The 17,375-nt window shown below is 33.4% G+C and overlaps 1 pseudogene; it reads right to left on the reverse strand.

Moving 5' to 3' along the window:
• Positions 1 to 16,381: 16,381 nt before the first annotated feature.
• LOC126624428 (60S ribosomal protein L9-like) lies at positions 16,382 to 17,035 on the reverse strand (annotated as a pseudogene).
• Positions 17,036 to 17,375: the final 340 nt, after the last annotated feature.

The raw sequence follows: 17,375 nt of genomic DNA on the forward strand, positions 1-17,375 counted from the left end.
AATATCCAGGTGGCAATGATAGATTGGATAGGATGAGATCAGGTTGTTATGTTGTAATAAGATTGGTTGTATAGGATTGCCACATAAGCAAGTTAGTTAGTACTGTGCAACAATAAATAATGTTTCAATGCTACAAAATCATTCAATACATTCACAAAGCTTTTCACGGTTTTTCGCTCATTCAATTCTCCCTTATTCTTTTGTTCTTGATTTCATTTTTGCATACTTGTATGGTTCAATTCACTACTGTTATGAGGGACAACCTGCTCTGATATCATGAAGAAAGATGAAGTTATCGTAAAATCAATGGGTCATATGGGGAGTAGCCCAATTACTTATAAGCACATGCAATGCCCCTTGTTTGCCAGATGTGAGATTCATACTCTCAGCACGCCCCTTTAAGTGTGGCTAATTTCAAGCCAAATACGTGAGGAACACAAATTAAGTGACGTAGTGTTGCCATTGAGTTTACATGAGAGACAACATGCTTTGATGTCATGAAGAAAATTGAGATTTCTCCATAAAATCATTTGGCAATATGAGGAGTAGCTCAATCACTTATAAGCACAAGCAATGTCCTTTGTTTCCCCGACGTAAAATTCATACTCTCAATAGTAGTTGCGTAAGTAATTTTTATGGACATTCATATTAATAAATAGATAAGTAACATCATCTTCCGAAAAAAAAAATATTCAATTTATAGCATCTAAGATATATGATGATAAAGCAGGGACTAACTACAATACATACGTATAGTTAATATGATCACCAGATGGTCATATATAATTGATGGGAATATATATATATATATAATCACCAGATGGTCATATATAATTCATAGGAATATATATTTTATATAGTCACCATCTGACCATCAAGATAATGATTATATTAAATATATGTACATAATTGTAGCTAAATCTGATAAAGCAATGTTATTTTCTTAAAACATTAAACAACGAGTGTTCTAATCTATTTTTCCCTTTCTAATGAAGGATTTGCACACAACATTTAGCCTTTGCAAATTTGGTTAACAGCTGGACGAAAAAACAAATAACTTTGTTAAAACTTATACTTTGAATATAATGCCTATCACTAGCCTTCATAATTTACGTTATGAAGCGTCATATTCTCCATAAACCCTCCTATAAGCAATGACAATGTGGCCTTAATCTACCCAAAAAAGGATAAGTCCTCCGACTATAAATAGAAAGTAATTAACTTCGTTCCTCATTTGTTGAGGTAGAGTTCCTCTTCAATTTACTTTGTGGTCGATACACGAAACTTCCGGCTTATGATCGGATTTGTTAATATTATAAATGAAAATATCATCTTGCAAAAAATCAATAAAATATGAGACCTTTACTCATCAAATTATGCAAAAACAAATGGATGAATTCGGTAAAAATATTATGAACTGTGTATTTATCTACTACCGTTGATTGACTAAACGACCTTATTAGTTTTAATTAATTTTTTTTGTGGAAATAATATTTTACCAAATGATTTATAACATAAACGATTTCGATTATAAATATGAAATTCTATGAATCGAACATGAAATAAATTGAGAAGGAACTCCTCCTCAATCTAAGCCGGCAAGCTCCTCTTAGAAGGGGGCAGAGATATATTTTTGGTGTTGAGAGAGAGAGAGAGAGAGATTAATTTGGTCTTATGGTTTGGGTAGTAATTTGTCAAATTTGATGGAGCTAGCACTCACTCAATTTATAAAAGGCAAAAAGACAAAGGGTGGGTTTTTTTTTTTTTTTTTTTTAAATTTAGGAGACAAAATCTTTGATTTTGTGGGAAGATTGTCTTTGTTTGGTCCTTTTTATTTTTTGTATTTTTTTATTTTTTTTATAAATTTTGGTTTCTGCTTTAAGGTTGGTAGAATGTATATGTATTAGATGCATGCTAGTGATAATGATTCATGAGAGAGAGAGAGAGAGAGAGAGAGAGAGAGAGAGAGAGAGAGAGAGAGAGAGAGAGAGAGAGAGAATTGTGTTTTGTTTTTTGAAAAGGAATTGTGAAGATCATGAGGTCAGTTTGTCCCCACATCAATAATTGTAGAATAATATGATAGCTTGGATTAGGGTGTTTTTAACTTGCTGATATTTAAACTTTCTTTTTTGACCTGGCCATTAAGAATATTATGATTGCTCCGATTGTAAGTTTTTTTTTCCTTGATTATGTTACAGGGCTTCAAAGTTGTGACCTATTCTCATTTCAACCATTTTTTTTATTGTGTTTGTCATAAAATGGCATCAGACACATACAAATTGGGAATTACATTTTCTTGTTAATTAAGCTAATTTTATGACACAACGTGTCAATAAGAAGAAAATCAAATGATAACCTTTGAAATTATAGAAAATTTGAGTCTATCAAAAGCAAGAGAAAACTCTTTGAAGGATAACATCTATAACATCATCTCAACCCTAAACTTCATATGAATCATAATTAGAAGGACAATACAACAATATCCTCAAAACTTAAATTTCCGTTTGAGCACAGTAACACTGGATTTTGACTTAAAACCCTCATAGATCTCTGCAAAGGGGTTTGATTAGTGATGTCATTATATTCAAAACGACATTATTATATATGAGCCCCAAATCGACGCTTGATGCTTAATCTGCAATGTTTGGACTTTGTTGTCAATTTTGCGCTTTTCAAATTGTTCTTCGAGCCAGTTTCACCATATGTTCTACATCACCCTAAGAACATTATTGATTGTTGTTTCCATCAAACAAAGTCACATGAATTCGATTGGAACCAAACTGAAAATCTCCTTTGGCTGGCTTTGAGTAAATTTTCATTCTTTCTTTCGTTCCCTTTTCTTGCCCACAGCTGTAAAGTTTAAAAGACAAAGAAAGGAGAGGACCATTGAGGACTGTGGGGCTCAGTCTTTGCGACACACACATGCATGACACACATAGCTAGCTCGATGTCACAGCCAGGGGCTGCCTTTATTCTTTGTAGAAGATGGAAACAATTTCCATTTCCATAGGCTCACTGTACCATTAAAACATGCAAGTGCTGCTTTATATGGCCACTGCCATCTTCACCTCTTGCATAATTAAATGATCCCTTTTGACTGAAATACTCTCCCCAAAAAGAAAAAGAAAAAAAAAGAAAAGTATGTATGATCCTCAACCCTCAATTATATCTCCATCGAGTTGAACTTTGACATTGGAGAACCACATTTCAATGAGGCTTCATGTAATCAAGGAACTAATAAGTCCAGAAGAATTTGTGATCCCTACAGTACTATAATCTAAAATATTCACATAACCTGTATCTTTATTATTGCTCGAGACATCACAAGGGTGATGCATGCACAGTTGCTGATGAATGTTTATATATAATAGAGACAGAAAAAGCGGAATATATAAGAAAGAAAATGGATATACGCAAATTGAAAGTGGTGGTAATATGGAAGTACTATCTTAATTTTGAAGTCATTATTCAAAATGATTATATGCAATAGTCACATTGACATTTGTAACTTAGATATTAGATATTGACAAATTAATATTCTTCTAGAGATTTAGTCTCCATGCTCGCTATTAGAAGGAAGTTGTGAGTTTAAATCTCATGAGTAATGACTTGTTGTGTCGTTAAATATAAAAGAAGAATAGTATACATAAAATAACATGTTTCTAAATGAGATCCAATTGTTTCTGATTAAAAAATTCATTGTTATTAGCACCAAAAATAAGTTTACGCAATTATCTTATTTAGAAAGAGAAATATAAAATGTATATATTTCAAGAGTTCTTATAAGTATTTCAACTTCAAACGTATATATATGAAAATGCCATTAGACTAAGGGTAATACTTGAATTTACATGCACCAATGATTCAATTTCCATATTTTTTCATCAAAACCCTAACTCTTAAATCATCATTTAAGTGAAGCCAAATGATGCGGGACATTTTTGCTGGTTGTAAAGAAATAATTTTCTAAAATTGGCACAACAGTTGGTAACCCTAGCAAGAATTAATGTTACTATACAATAACTTTATAGTCAAATATTTTTACGATAGTTGAGCTAATCCTTATATTATAGACTACAAGATCTTAAAATAAAACTCGACCTGTGCAATTTCATGCAAACCTAATTATTCACAGCTAACTATATATACATGTTATTTCTTAAACCTTTCGACAAACAATAATTCATGAAAAACCCTAGCTAGTATTACACACACGTAATCATAACCACAAAAGATTACTAGGTTTCGATAACATTGAGCAAACTTGTTATATAATTTGTTTCACACATTCATTCACGAGATAAGATCAAGAATCAGTGACCTACATCCATACATATACAAGGTTTGTTTTTCACTGCCCAAAATGCCAAAGGAGATGAGGAAGCTGATCGATTCAGCGTGACCAAATGGCCCCTTGAGATCAGAAATGGAGGCCCCAAAAACCACTGTCAACCAGCAGCAGCATGCAGCAGCCTGCATATATATAGCACATCCAATGCGTGACACAAATTATTGTGCCAATGTCCTACCCTCCTTCACATCTCTCTCTTCTGTTAAACAGTTAATATTGATGCTGCAAATATCGGCATCCGATGTCCTTGTCTTCACTTGCATTATTCAAAGTGGCCACACCACCAAAATCTCATCAAATGTTGCCAAAAGCACAAACCAATTCAATGGTCGTAAAATATTTTTTAGCCTTTTTGTTTTTTTAAAGTCATTCTCTTGTTTATGGCCACATGATTGAATAAATCAATGGTAAATTAAAAAATAGAAACAAGTAAGAGAGAGCGGTAGAAGCAAAACGGTGTGAAGATCATTTTCCGTAATTTAAAATGGGAAAAAATGGAAAATAGAAAGTCATGATGACTTTTGTACAATAGTATTCATGAAAATGTGAAGACATGATCCAAATGTACATCTTTGCTTTCATGCTATACCTAACACGTTGTTGGTTCTACCAAGTTAATTCATTGAGGAAGGCTTTAATTTATGAGCAGAGCTAGCTAGCTCGGATATACGTACTAATTGAAGCGAAGGAGCTTCCAAGCTGTTCATGGCCACTTGCTTTGTTACTATATTTAATGAGTTTCATGTTCTATGATTCAATAAGTAGTGGAAGTTGGTGAAACATTACACACCAAAATCTTCTAAGTGGGACCTTTATGTAATTATGCAAATCTTCTTCATATGGACCCCAAATGGCTGCGCCAAGTGTCGTTCACATACTTCACATTTATATATATATATATATATATATACACATTTATATATATATATATATATATATATATGTGTGTGTGTGTATAGAGAGAGAGAGAGAGAGAGAGAGAGAGAGAAGAAATTGACATGCAGCATTCTTGACATATAAAAAACATTTAGATATGCATGGTTCATGGACCATGCATGGTTGAATTTTTATTTTCCATTAAAATGATTACTGTACTAGGATTTATTTACCAACCCTATGTACATATTGAAAATGGTTTTTGACCACAAGTACATATATAACCATAAAAACTAGTGCATTCTTACATATTGTTGACAAAGGCTATTCAGGTCAAGTACTTATTACTAAATCATAATTTAAATAACTGGTAAAAAACAAGAATAACTTTTTAAAAATATTTGTTATTAATAAGGAGATGGGAGAATTTGAAACTGTTACAATAATTTAGAAGAGGGGGAATTTTAAACCCCAGACACTATGGGACTAGCGAAGTCCTAGGCCTATCCTGCAATTTTTTATTTTCTTTTCTATGTATAAGATATAGCATAAACTCATTTTACTTATGGTACGTTTAGTTGCAATCTTGGAGTCCTTGGATATGAGATTCTCTTATTCTACGTATAATGATGTACCTTCTTCTACTTGTTAATTACTTCAAGTTCCCCTTTGGGTGGTGGAGATTAATCTAGGTTGGAGTTTTCGAGCACAGTTTCTAAATCTAATAGTCAGGATTTATCACTGATTGCTTTTAAGCTAAGGACTATTGGCTTGAACTTCTAGTCCATCGTTTGTCTCTTTTCTTAAGCTCTGCTCTTAAGTATTATTCGGATTAAGTGACTACATGGTCGATGCAATTTGAGATAAATAAATAAAAATACAATCAACCTACACAATATCTTAGGCGTTAAAAATAAAAGTTTCAGATTTGTGAAAGGCCTCCTGTAAAGCAAGATTTTGGCTCCGCCACTGCCCGGACACATGGGTGGAAACTCAACATCCTATCTACTAGGATATTAGACCACATGCCGAAAGAGAAAACAAGAATAACTTAATTTGTGATCCATTTTTTTTAATCCTATATGTGCATTTAAGTATGAAAATTGAGCTGTACATTTAAATATATGTAAGCACAAGTTACACAAAACACTAAAACGGATATATATATATATATATATATATATATTTCTAACAAAGACATTAGACATGAGTTGGTAACTTGGTATCAATATGAAACAATTACTTTAAAATAGGCAAAGATAGTTTCACTGATTGTACACAAACTTGTTTTCATCCATGAAACGGCAAACAAAGGTTTCTCCAGCAACTAGAATTTTTTTATGTTACTGCACGCTATCCCTTTCATCACATGATTTTTATAATCAATATTCTCTTTTCATCGAAAATTTTATTATCTTATAGTGTATGACATACATCGGGATGATTATAGATGTGCTACTAAGGATCTAATAACTAAAAATCAAGGCGTATGGTAGAAAAATCTCATTTTCAATTGAGTTAAATGAGGGCAAATACTATGCTAGCTCTGCGAATGTATAACATGTATCAGAGCAATCGAAAGATAAAATTTACAGCTTCAGATTCAATGCCCAAAGATCTCTAGATATACTTTTACACCGCTGCATGGTAGAAACTCATCTTTCATTTGAGTTTAGTGAGGGTAAAGACCAATGGTCCCAACTTGTTCTTGTGCACAGGAGGTGAGATTTATTACAAAGTCAAAATCGGGAACCTTTGGGGGCTCCAGAGTCCCTTTAGAGAGTCAGAAGAAAAGGACAAGAGAAGTTTTAGAGGTTTGGAGGGCATGTCCCATATCTGTGAAACTTGGCTGCCAACCTGCAAGCATGTCTGGTTTCTCAGACAAAGATTTGGGTATCTTTTGACAGGCTAAAAGTTTACCACACCCTATCAACAAATGTTTCAAAGGGTATTGGACTTTGGAAATTCTAAGTTATTGGGTCTTTGTGGTAAAAGGTGTTAGGTGAGTACTTCTAATGCCCTATCCCATACAAGGCCTACTAGTTTTTGGTACTACATTTTTCTTGGGTCCACGTGGATTAAATTGACAACTATTTTCTTGTATACCTTCATTAATTTTACTCCCAACTTATTTATAAGACATTAAGAGCATTTCCAATGTCAAAAAGTTCAAATCAGCATTACCGTTCAAAAAAGATAACAACTGTGTTTTCTAATTGAATTATCAACTCCGATTTGGCATGACCTGCATTGATAGCTATCACCTTTACTGCAAAAAATGACCAATAATTCTTGACAATACAAAATTTTAGCATTCAGTGGTTATTTAACATGTTATCATGCCTTTGATACCTGTCCTAATTTACCCTAAACCTTATGATAAAAACTTACACGGTACATTTATAAGAGCGGAAACTCTAGTGATGTAATACTAGTTCATGGGCATTACCAATTCCGTTATTCCTACAACAAAATGGATTTTACATTATTAAGGTGAGGGAAGGACTCCAAGGACCACATAGAGACCATGCGTTTACTTCAAATAGCAGTGCCCAATTGGGATCTTGTTATTAAGATCATATGGGGTGACAATGTGATATAGACAAAACGATTGTAATGTTTGTATTTTGTAATGTTGATATAGACAGCTGGATCCCAGATGCATGTAAACTTTTAACAACGTAAAAACCATCTATATGTAATACGCTATGTGTATCATACATATCTATGTTATCGTATGTATGGATGTATGTATGTATGTATGTGTTGGAATGACTGTTCTTTTCAGACTTTAGTTCATCACTATCTCAGGGAAGCAAAGGGCTCATACTCACACCCTGCAGGTCCAAAACGATATAAATTATTTGGCCCACTTTTTTTTTTTTTTTTTTTTCCAACAAAAACAGAAGCCCGTGACTATTGTCATAGATTTTATAGTACGCCAATCAAAGTTGGTACGCCATTAATTATTTCCTTTGAATCCTTCTTTGAAAGGACAAATAGAAAAAGAAAACTAAATAACATTATAGGAGTACATTATAGAACGAGTTTCAATCATTAATGATATGTTATACTTGAAAGGAAGGAGATCGTGAATCGAGAAAGTTATGAATTCGAAAGAGACTAAGTGTGAATGATATCACTTGCTCTTCCTTAATCAATCTAATTCCATGTTTTTCAAGAATTGAGTTAACCTTTTTATGTGAGGGCCACATATTTTGACCTGTAGGGAAAAAAAATCAGACACTAGAATAATTACAATAACTACGTATTCATTAACACATGAGAATTCATGAATCGGAAATACTTCCACACTCATTTCAAGTATCACGAGACAGTAAAGGAAAATGACTTGCAACCTACAACTCTGATGATAAAACATTCCATATCTACATGCATGGCAAGAGCTCTAATTTAGGCCGCTAGTAGAGCCATTGATGACTCACAAATATGAAGCTTTCTTTTCTCATTTCTAAATAATTGTGGTAAAACTACTACTACCAGAATGTGAGCCTTCAACCAAAGCCACTCAATCTAGTTATTTTCTGACTAATATGATACTTTCATTCCCTATGCTAAATATTAGTATTATTGTTGCATGTAAAAGTCTAACTACGAGAATGTGAGGATCCAACTCAAAACCTATTGACAACAAGTAGAGAGGCCTAAGATCGCTTAAGCATTTATGTAAGGCTTATCCAAAAGTGTTTTTAAATAACTAAAAAAACTTTTAAATTACCAAAAATGCTTTCGACAAGTTTGTTAGAGAAAAAGAAAAATTAAAATTGTTCATATGTTAAAAAAAAACACTTGAAGTGCTTTCTAGTAGAAACAGGTGCTATGTGCTTCTTTAGGAAGCACTAGCAAATGAGCCCGCGCAATGCCACGGGTTTTAAACTATGCTAAATGTGTGGAATATATTAAAATTTATTTACATCCTTATGTTCAATAAGGAACAAAATATGGGCGGGCTTCTTTGAGGACATTAGTTGGATGCATGTCTTCAGATAGGCCCATTTTCTGACGGATGCTCTCACTGAGTGTTGATTTCTCGGTAAATGATTTCCATGTTTGGGATAGAACTATTTTGATGGTTGCTCGTCCAATCTTTCTATTTGATTGTACTCAAACGGGTTGTCCTATGGGCTTTTCTCTTTAATATATTGTTTCCTTTCCTATCAATATATATATATACATAGCAAACTTTGAGGATTACGTTGTTCATATAGATATAACCTCCATATCAAAATCTATATACATCTATGTTCAATACGGAATATAGAGCTCCTGATCCACAACACGAATCTGTTCGTCCCTTAATACCAAAACACCACCAATCAAATAATCAATTTCGTGAAAAAAAATTCTGGAGCCATAACAAAAAAATAAAAATACAAACACGAAAGTAAAGGAGCAAAGAACAAACCTGAGCAAACTGTAAATCATGACTCAAAATTTCCAAAATCAGTGTAAATGAAGTGGGCGAGTTTAATCTGCACCAGAAAATTCCACCATCTTTAACAAACAATTATTTCAAGAAAACAAAGCAATTACCATTAAAAAAGTACGTATAGCGGGCGAGTTCATTATTCGAATTGCATAAGCATTTTTATTTTTTAATTATAAACCCAACAATTTCAAACTTTCATATAAATATGCAATTATTAAAAACAATTAAAAAGTAAAGACTGTCTATTATACCTGTCAACTTCCATTTTATTGTTCTAATATTCCCCAAGACTATTGATATTCCACTGCTGAAAACCCAACTCAAATAAGTAGTGTAGGCTGTAACTAGTCCTCTAATTACAAAAATACAAGCCACCGAATACTACAGTCTAATTGTAAAACCTCTCCCCAAATTCATTGTGAATTTTACATTCCCCCTAAAGGTTTACACTTTTTTACAATTTGGTCCCCTTAGCCTTTAACCAATCCGGACCCTCCCTTTTAGATTCTCCTTCTCTCTCCGTTTGCCACATGGCACCACCCTAACTCATCACTATCTCTCTCTCTCTTTCTATCTTTACCCGATCTTTCTCTCGGATCTCTCACTCTTTCAACCCTCAACTCTCACTCTCCCTTACTCTCCCTCTCACTCCTTTTTCCCGATCCACACCCACACACACCCAAGGGATACCCTGGCAATGGTGTAGCACCATCACCACCCTCGAGGACCTCCATTCCCTCTTGGTGGAACTCGGCGAAGCTCAGAAGCCCAGGAAAAACCCCCGGTGCACCCGCAACCTTTCGAGCAAGATTTGGCCACCTCCGGCCATCCCACAGTGAATCGAAGGTGAGAAAACTCCTCCTCTCGTCTCTAGCTTCCTTTTGGTACCCTTTGTGTTGCCTAGGGTGGAGTGTCGCCATCGACCGGAGCTGGGAAAGCTCCGACATTCGTTTCCCATCGAGACTAGACTATTGAGCTGGCTAGTCCCAACCCAGTCAAACCAGGACTTGGATTGTCTGCCCTCTAATTGTGGTGCCCTACCCGTGCCCTCCTGTTTTTGTGGTCACGGTTAAACCACGTCAACATTTTATATTACTATTTCTTTTTGTTTTATTATTTTTATAAAAAAATAATATAAAATATTGACGTGGCTTAACCGTGACCACACAAAACAGGAGGGCACGGGGAGGGCACCGAAATGGGAGGGCAGACAATCCAAGTCCGTCAAACCAAGGCCCTTTGGGTCTTGTATAGGACTAGGGCCTTAGGCCCGTTAGTTGTTAAACCCAACAACCCAACCTGTTTAGTTTTAATTTTAGGAGAAATTAGATTCTCATCCTTCTTTTTACTACTTCATTGATTAAAATCCTATTCATTTTCAATTTGTGATCAAGGTCCTTGGTATTAATAAATCATTCATTATTTCAATAATAAAATATTTTTTTATTTCTAAATATATTAAAAATGTTATATTTATGACTAAATTTTTATCATATATTTTTAGTTTTAATTTGTACCCATTTTTAATTTGGACCAATTTTTTTTTCAATTTTAATTTGTACCCATATATTAATTTCTTTTTGTGCCCATATTTTTTTAAAGTTTATTTGTATTTGTACCCATATTTTTTTTATTTGTACTTTTTATTTTGCTAAATGCACCCATACTAATTATATGTACCCATTCATGTAAAACTTTTTAATCTTAAAATGTACTCATTCTTAAATATACCAATTTGTTATATGTAAAGTGTACCATTTTTTTTCTAATCCATTTTTAAACTTATATGGGTACATTCTTTTTTCTTTGATTTTAAAATGTACCCATGTCAAGTTTAATCAAAAAAATTTACTAATGTTATTAAGCCTGATATCTTTTTTTTTTTTTTTTTTTTTTTTTGTGATTTTGAAGAATGTACCCATGTTTTGATACAATAAATTTTTTGGTTAATTTTGATGAATGTACCAATGTTTATACACACACACACAATTGTATATTTATATTTTAATATTTTTAATCCCACAAATTATGGTTTTTTATTTAAAATCTCATTTATATAAACAACTAAAATTTCTAATTTTTAATTTTAGAAAAATAGTAACGTACATAGAAATAAATTATCACATTAATTTCAGGGACCTCGATCAAAAATTAAAAACTAACAAGGTTTCAACAAGGTTCCAAAATCTCCCTTAATTTTATTTATTTATTTTAAAAGCCCAAAAGCCTTTGGGGTGGGCATTCAAGCCCAAGCCCTTATTTGTGCAGCCCAGGGCCTTCGGCCCGTTCATCCTAAACCCTAAACCCTTCGGGCCTTAAGCCCAAAACCCTAAACCCAGTTAACCCCAAGGCCCAAACCCTTTAGGCCCAACCCAGTTTAACTCGAGTTGACCTGACTGTTAACTTTGACTGACCTGGACACGTTGACTTTGACGAGATCAATGCTGACCGTTGATCGTTGACTTTGACTGGTCAACGTTGACCGTTGACTATTGACTTTTAGTTGACTTTTTAGGTTTCATCTGGAATCCCTCCTAGGCTAATTTCGACGTCCTGGACCTGTTTTTGAAGTCCATTTTCCCAAATTAAATCGTTTGAGTATAGTTTTATTAATTGTACCCTTTATGTGCTTAGGTGCAATTACTAGCGGCGATTTCGTTATTCCTATTTCGTATGGCTCATCTACAACAGAGTATATGCGAGTAGACTCCTTCTAAAATGTATGTTTTAATAGTAGAAATGAATACATGAAAAGCATGATTTAATGATTACGTTTTATGAGATATTATGCTTACTTAGAATATTTTGGAATATCATATTATCTATCGAACCCATGTTCTTTGTAGGATATCTGATGGATGATGATATACTATTTAGAACATGTTTGTATACACTTCTTTATAGTATAGATGATGGATGACTTTATACTATGAAGATATTTTTGAGATATATGAGCCTATGTTTGGAAAGAATATATTCAATGTTTTTGTGCGTATCTAGTGGTCACTGTTCTACCTATTTGGCAATGATATTTATATTAGCTTTGGTCAGGCGTAGGTTGGGCCTGTTTAGCAAATGAAGGAAGTGTTCTAAATGGCCTGTTTGGCAAATGAAGGATTCTGATTGAATTGATATTGATACCACTAGTTAGCACACTATATACGAGATATGTTTTGCAAAGGTTTTATGGCATGCTAGGGTTTTCGGAAAACCTATTACATATTTTGCTATTGAGTTTTCATTAAACTTTGGAGGTTAGTATGTTGATAACTGTTTCAGTATTATATATATATATCAACTTGGTCCACTCATGTTTGTTTTGCGCCCCCTCAAGACTTAGAATCGAGGCGTACAATCCCGGCATCAAGGCATTTCCACATCGGCTTCTTCAAGTCCTCTCGGTGTAGGACCCACTCATTTGTTCATTCAACCTTTTTATTAATTCTTTTATTGTTCTAGATTAGATGTGTGCTCTAAACACGTTCCTCATTTGCACATTAATTATATTTAAATTTCACTTATCTTATTCATATTTTAGTTCTCCTGTTTTCAATAAATGGCTTTCGTCACCCTCGGGTGTCAGCCAACACGTGCCTATCCTGGTATTCGGGAAATATCGGGATCAGGGCGTGTCACTAATAGTATTCATCTTCACTTGTAAGTGAAAGGTCTTAGTAGGTTTGATTCTCACCAAATGCGAATTTGAACCACATTATTGATAGCTCATTGTCCAGCTAAGCACACTCTCCCCCCCTTAATATAGATAATATCATTTGTTCAAATAAAATAAAATTAAAAAAATACACACTTTTGTTTATATAGAATTTTTCTTCATCAACCTTATCCAAATATTTAGATAAAAAATGAACAACTAATGTATTTGTTATTTTTATATTTTTGACATAAGTAAAGAGATTGATGAAGTCCAACAAAAAACACATGCATGATGATGAATCTATCAAAAAATTAATGGGAGTTTTAATGAAAGAGATTGGGCCAACTTTTTCTTAACAAAAAACCATCCACCATTTTTATTTAATGAAAAGGACTTAAGATTTAATGAAAATGACAAAAGTAATATATAATAGGCCCAAAAAAATTAAATTCCATGGGCTGAAATAAAGCCCAACATGCAACATCAAATCTTTCTTCCAGTTTTACCCTTAACAGAGGTTAACCCAAATTTGTTAACCCAACTTCACATTATTTAAAAAATTGCCATCGAGCAGGAAAAAAAGTCAAATTAAACAAAAAAATTTCAATATTTTTTTCTTGCAACAAGCCGTTGCAACCCCACACCCCAACCCCAAAATTAAAGTTCATATCCTGACATGATTAATTTAAGAACCATCCCCATTTTCATTTGGAGTTTTAACGAAAAGCCCGGGGTACTATTCACTTTAACGAAAAACCACATTTTTTCACTAAAAAGTCAATAATAGTACTATTCACTTTACCCTTTATTGTGTCATTATCGTTATAACTCAAAGTTTTCAAGATATTTTCATTAGTTTTCCTTTTTCATTTTTCCTCTATGGCGTTCCCCATCCCCACTTCTACTTTTCTTCTGAACAATTCCCACAAACTAAAAATATTACTTTTCAAATTCAATTTAATAAACAAGAAACTTACATTTCCATTCCATACATATATACCAGAAAGAACAAAGCTCTTCCCAAACAGAAAAATAATCTACATGTTAAAAAAAAATTAGGTAACTCAAGTAAGTAGTGGATTGTCTTGGTAGTTAAAGCTATATTGTCAACTTATGACGTTGCAGGTTTAAACTTTTTATCCCCTTAGAATAAATTAGTATAGGAGATTGCTTGTACTAAAAAGAATAAGTAATTAGTACAAAATATTGCTTGTACTAAAACAAAAATTACACATTAAATTAAAATTACATAACAATACCCATCAATTATCTTTTATATCAGCAAGATTATAGCTTTACAAGTCGCTTTGTAATGTCCCAGCAACAACCTGAAAACAAATCAACAAAAAATGCATTGGTATCATACTAGAAATGTGATACTTTACGATTCCACAAGTAATAAAAAAAAATCAAATAGCTCAAATATTTCCACAAGTAAACAAAATTAGCAATTATAAACAAATGAAAAGTCTCCAAAATCTAAAATCTTCGAACTGAACACTACCACTATATTTAGAAGTGAACACTGACTATTTCTAGAACTGAGTACTAACACTACCACTATTTCTAGAACTAAACACTGACTATTTTTAGAATGAACCCTAAGTATTTCTAGAATTGAACATTGATTATTTCTACAACTGAGCACTGATTATTTCTAAAACTGAACACTGACTATTTTACTGTAGTTTTAGAAATAGTGTTTATTTGTTACCTTTCAAAAATAGTGTGAGTTATTTTGGTTCAGTTTTTAGAAATAGTGTGCAATTTTGTTGTAGTTCCAAAAATAATGTGGGTTATTAGGGTTCAATTTCAGAAATAGTGTTGGTTATTTTGTTGCAGTTTTAAAAATAATGTTTATTTTGTTTCATTCCATAAATAGTGTGAGTTATTTTTGTTCAGTTTCAGGAATATTGTCAGTTATTTTGCTGTAGTTCCAGAAATAGTTTGAGTTATTTTGCTGTAGTTTCAGAAATAGTATGTATTTTGTTATTAGCACTCCAAAAATTTCATTATGCACTCTTCAAAAGTCTATTTTTCTTTCTAATATATAAAGTTTGGAGTGCTAATACAATTCTCTTTTTAAAATATTGGATCTCACACTATTTCTTAAATTGACTATTTATGAAACTGATAATGGGTATTAAACTATTTATGAAACTGAAAACGATACTATTTATAAAACTGAACACAGGTACTAGTTCTGAAATCGAACTCAGATACTATTTATGAAATTGATGGATATTATTTATGAAACTGAACACGAGTACTATTTATGAAACTGACGGGTACTATTTATGAAACTGAATACGGTACTATTTATGAAACTAAAACACGGGTACTATTTATGAAACTAAAACACGGGTATTATTTCTAAAACTGAACACGTGTACTATTTCTAAAACTGAACACTAACTATTTCTAGAATTGTACATTGATTATTTCTATAACTGAACACGAGTACTACTGTACTATCGCTATTTCTTAAACTAAACATTAACTATTTTTGTTATGAACGAAATAAAAACACAATTCCAAGGCATCTCCAGATACAACACATAGATTTTCATTTACAAATCTATTATTTTCATTCACGAACTCACAGCACAACACCCCAAATGCAGACATATAATGGCCAGCTATTATCAGAGGTTTATAAACTACATCACAAAACAAATCCTCGAGAAAACGAGATATTACAAACAAACAAACAAAAATTAAACGAACCAAACTCTCATTTTTATTTTAGCATTATAATGGCTTATTTTCCAAATCAACACAACCTTGCCTTAACCTGCCTTCCATTCCCATCAATGCTTCCCCGTACCCAGAAGTAACAAAAGAATGCTCACCAATACTTGTAACGTAACATAGTAGCTCAGCGATGACAAAAGGGTAGCTTTCCCTCAAGTACTTAAGTCCATCAATTTCCCCATTATTCCTCTATGAAATGAATCAAATATCTTAACCATGACAGATATTTAATATTTTTCTCTCTAATTTCTTACCAAACACAACACCACACTTAACATTCAATAGAACCCGCAACCCACATCTGCCCCTTGATATATTTTCTTCCACATGAACTCTCCAACAAAAATAATAACTAGCCAATTCAATGAAGAAATTAAACTACATTAAGAAAATACACAAAAACAAACACCCTTCATTCCACTGTAACCATGGTTCCCCTCTTGGTCACATAGATACCATCAAGAAACTTCCTGATATCCAAGATGGCATTTCTGGTTGATCAGGGCACAAGACCGAGAAACAAGCTCAATATCATTTCCATCCAAGATGGGCTCATCCTTGACCTTTTTCAGATTGGGTGATAGAAACACCATCGAGCATATCTACCTCTATCACCTTCTTTTCACCCAAAAAATTAGTGATGGAGGCATTGATGGAAAAATAAGCATACACAAAACGCATCTTATAGCGATACCCCTTGGTGATGTAGGTGATGAGATTTCCGATACGGGAGAGAGTGGTGTGGATTGTGGGGATGGTTTTGCCAGAGCCGAACTAGGCGACTTTCAGCTTTCGTTTTTCAGTCTTTTTGTTGGTAACGAGCTGAAAGTCCAAGTCGAGTTCTTGAAGTTGTGGATGAACTTCCTATGAGGACCTCGATGATCTTGGCATGGACCTTGATCTTGACACCGTCGGGGATGTCCATGGTCTCAAAGGCGAGGATGGTCATTATCTCTGTTGCTCTGGTTGTTTCTCTCTCTAATAAAGTTTGTGTGTTTAGATGTTTTGGTTGATAGTTTGGATCAGTTTCTTAGAGTTAAAATAGCAGAGAATGGAGAGGACTTGGAGAAGTGATTGACGGTTTCAAGGCTGTGCAAGGAGCAGCATCAATAATTTCATTAAGTAGGTGAAAGTTTGTAGGGTATAGTGCATTGCCATAACCCATTCTTGTTTAAAGAGTGATTGACAAGAGGCTTAACAACCATTTCAGCCTTACTACTCCATATTTAATCTTAGCCCTTCATTTGGTTTTAAGTGATCTAACCTGGAGTGTACACTTGTCACTCACA

Source organism: Malus sylvestris, chromosome 5 (assembly GCF_916048215.2).
Source record: "Malus sylvestris chromosome 5, drMalSylv7.2, whole genome shotgun sequence".
NCBI classification, from domain to species: Eukaryota; Viridiplantae; Streptophyta; class Magnoliopsida; order Rosales; family Rosaceae; genus Malus; species Malus sylvestris.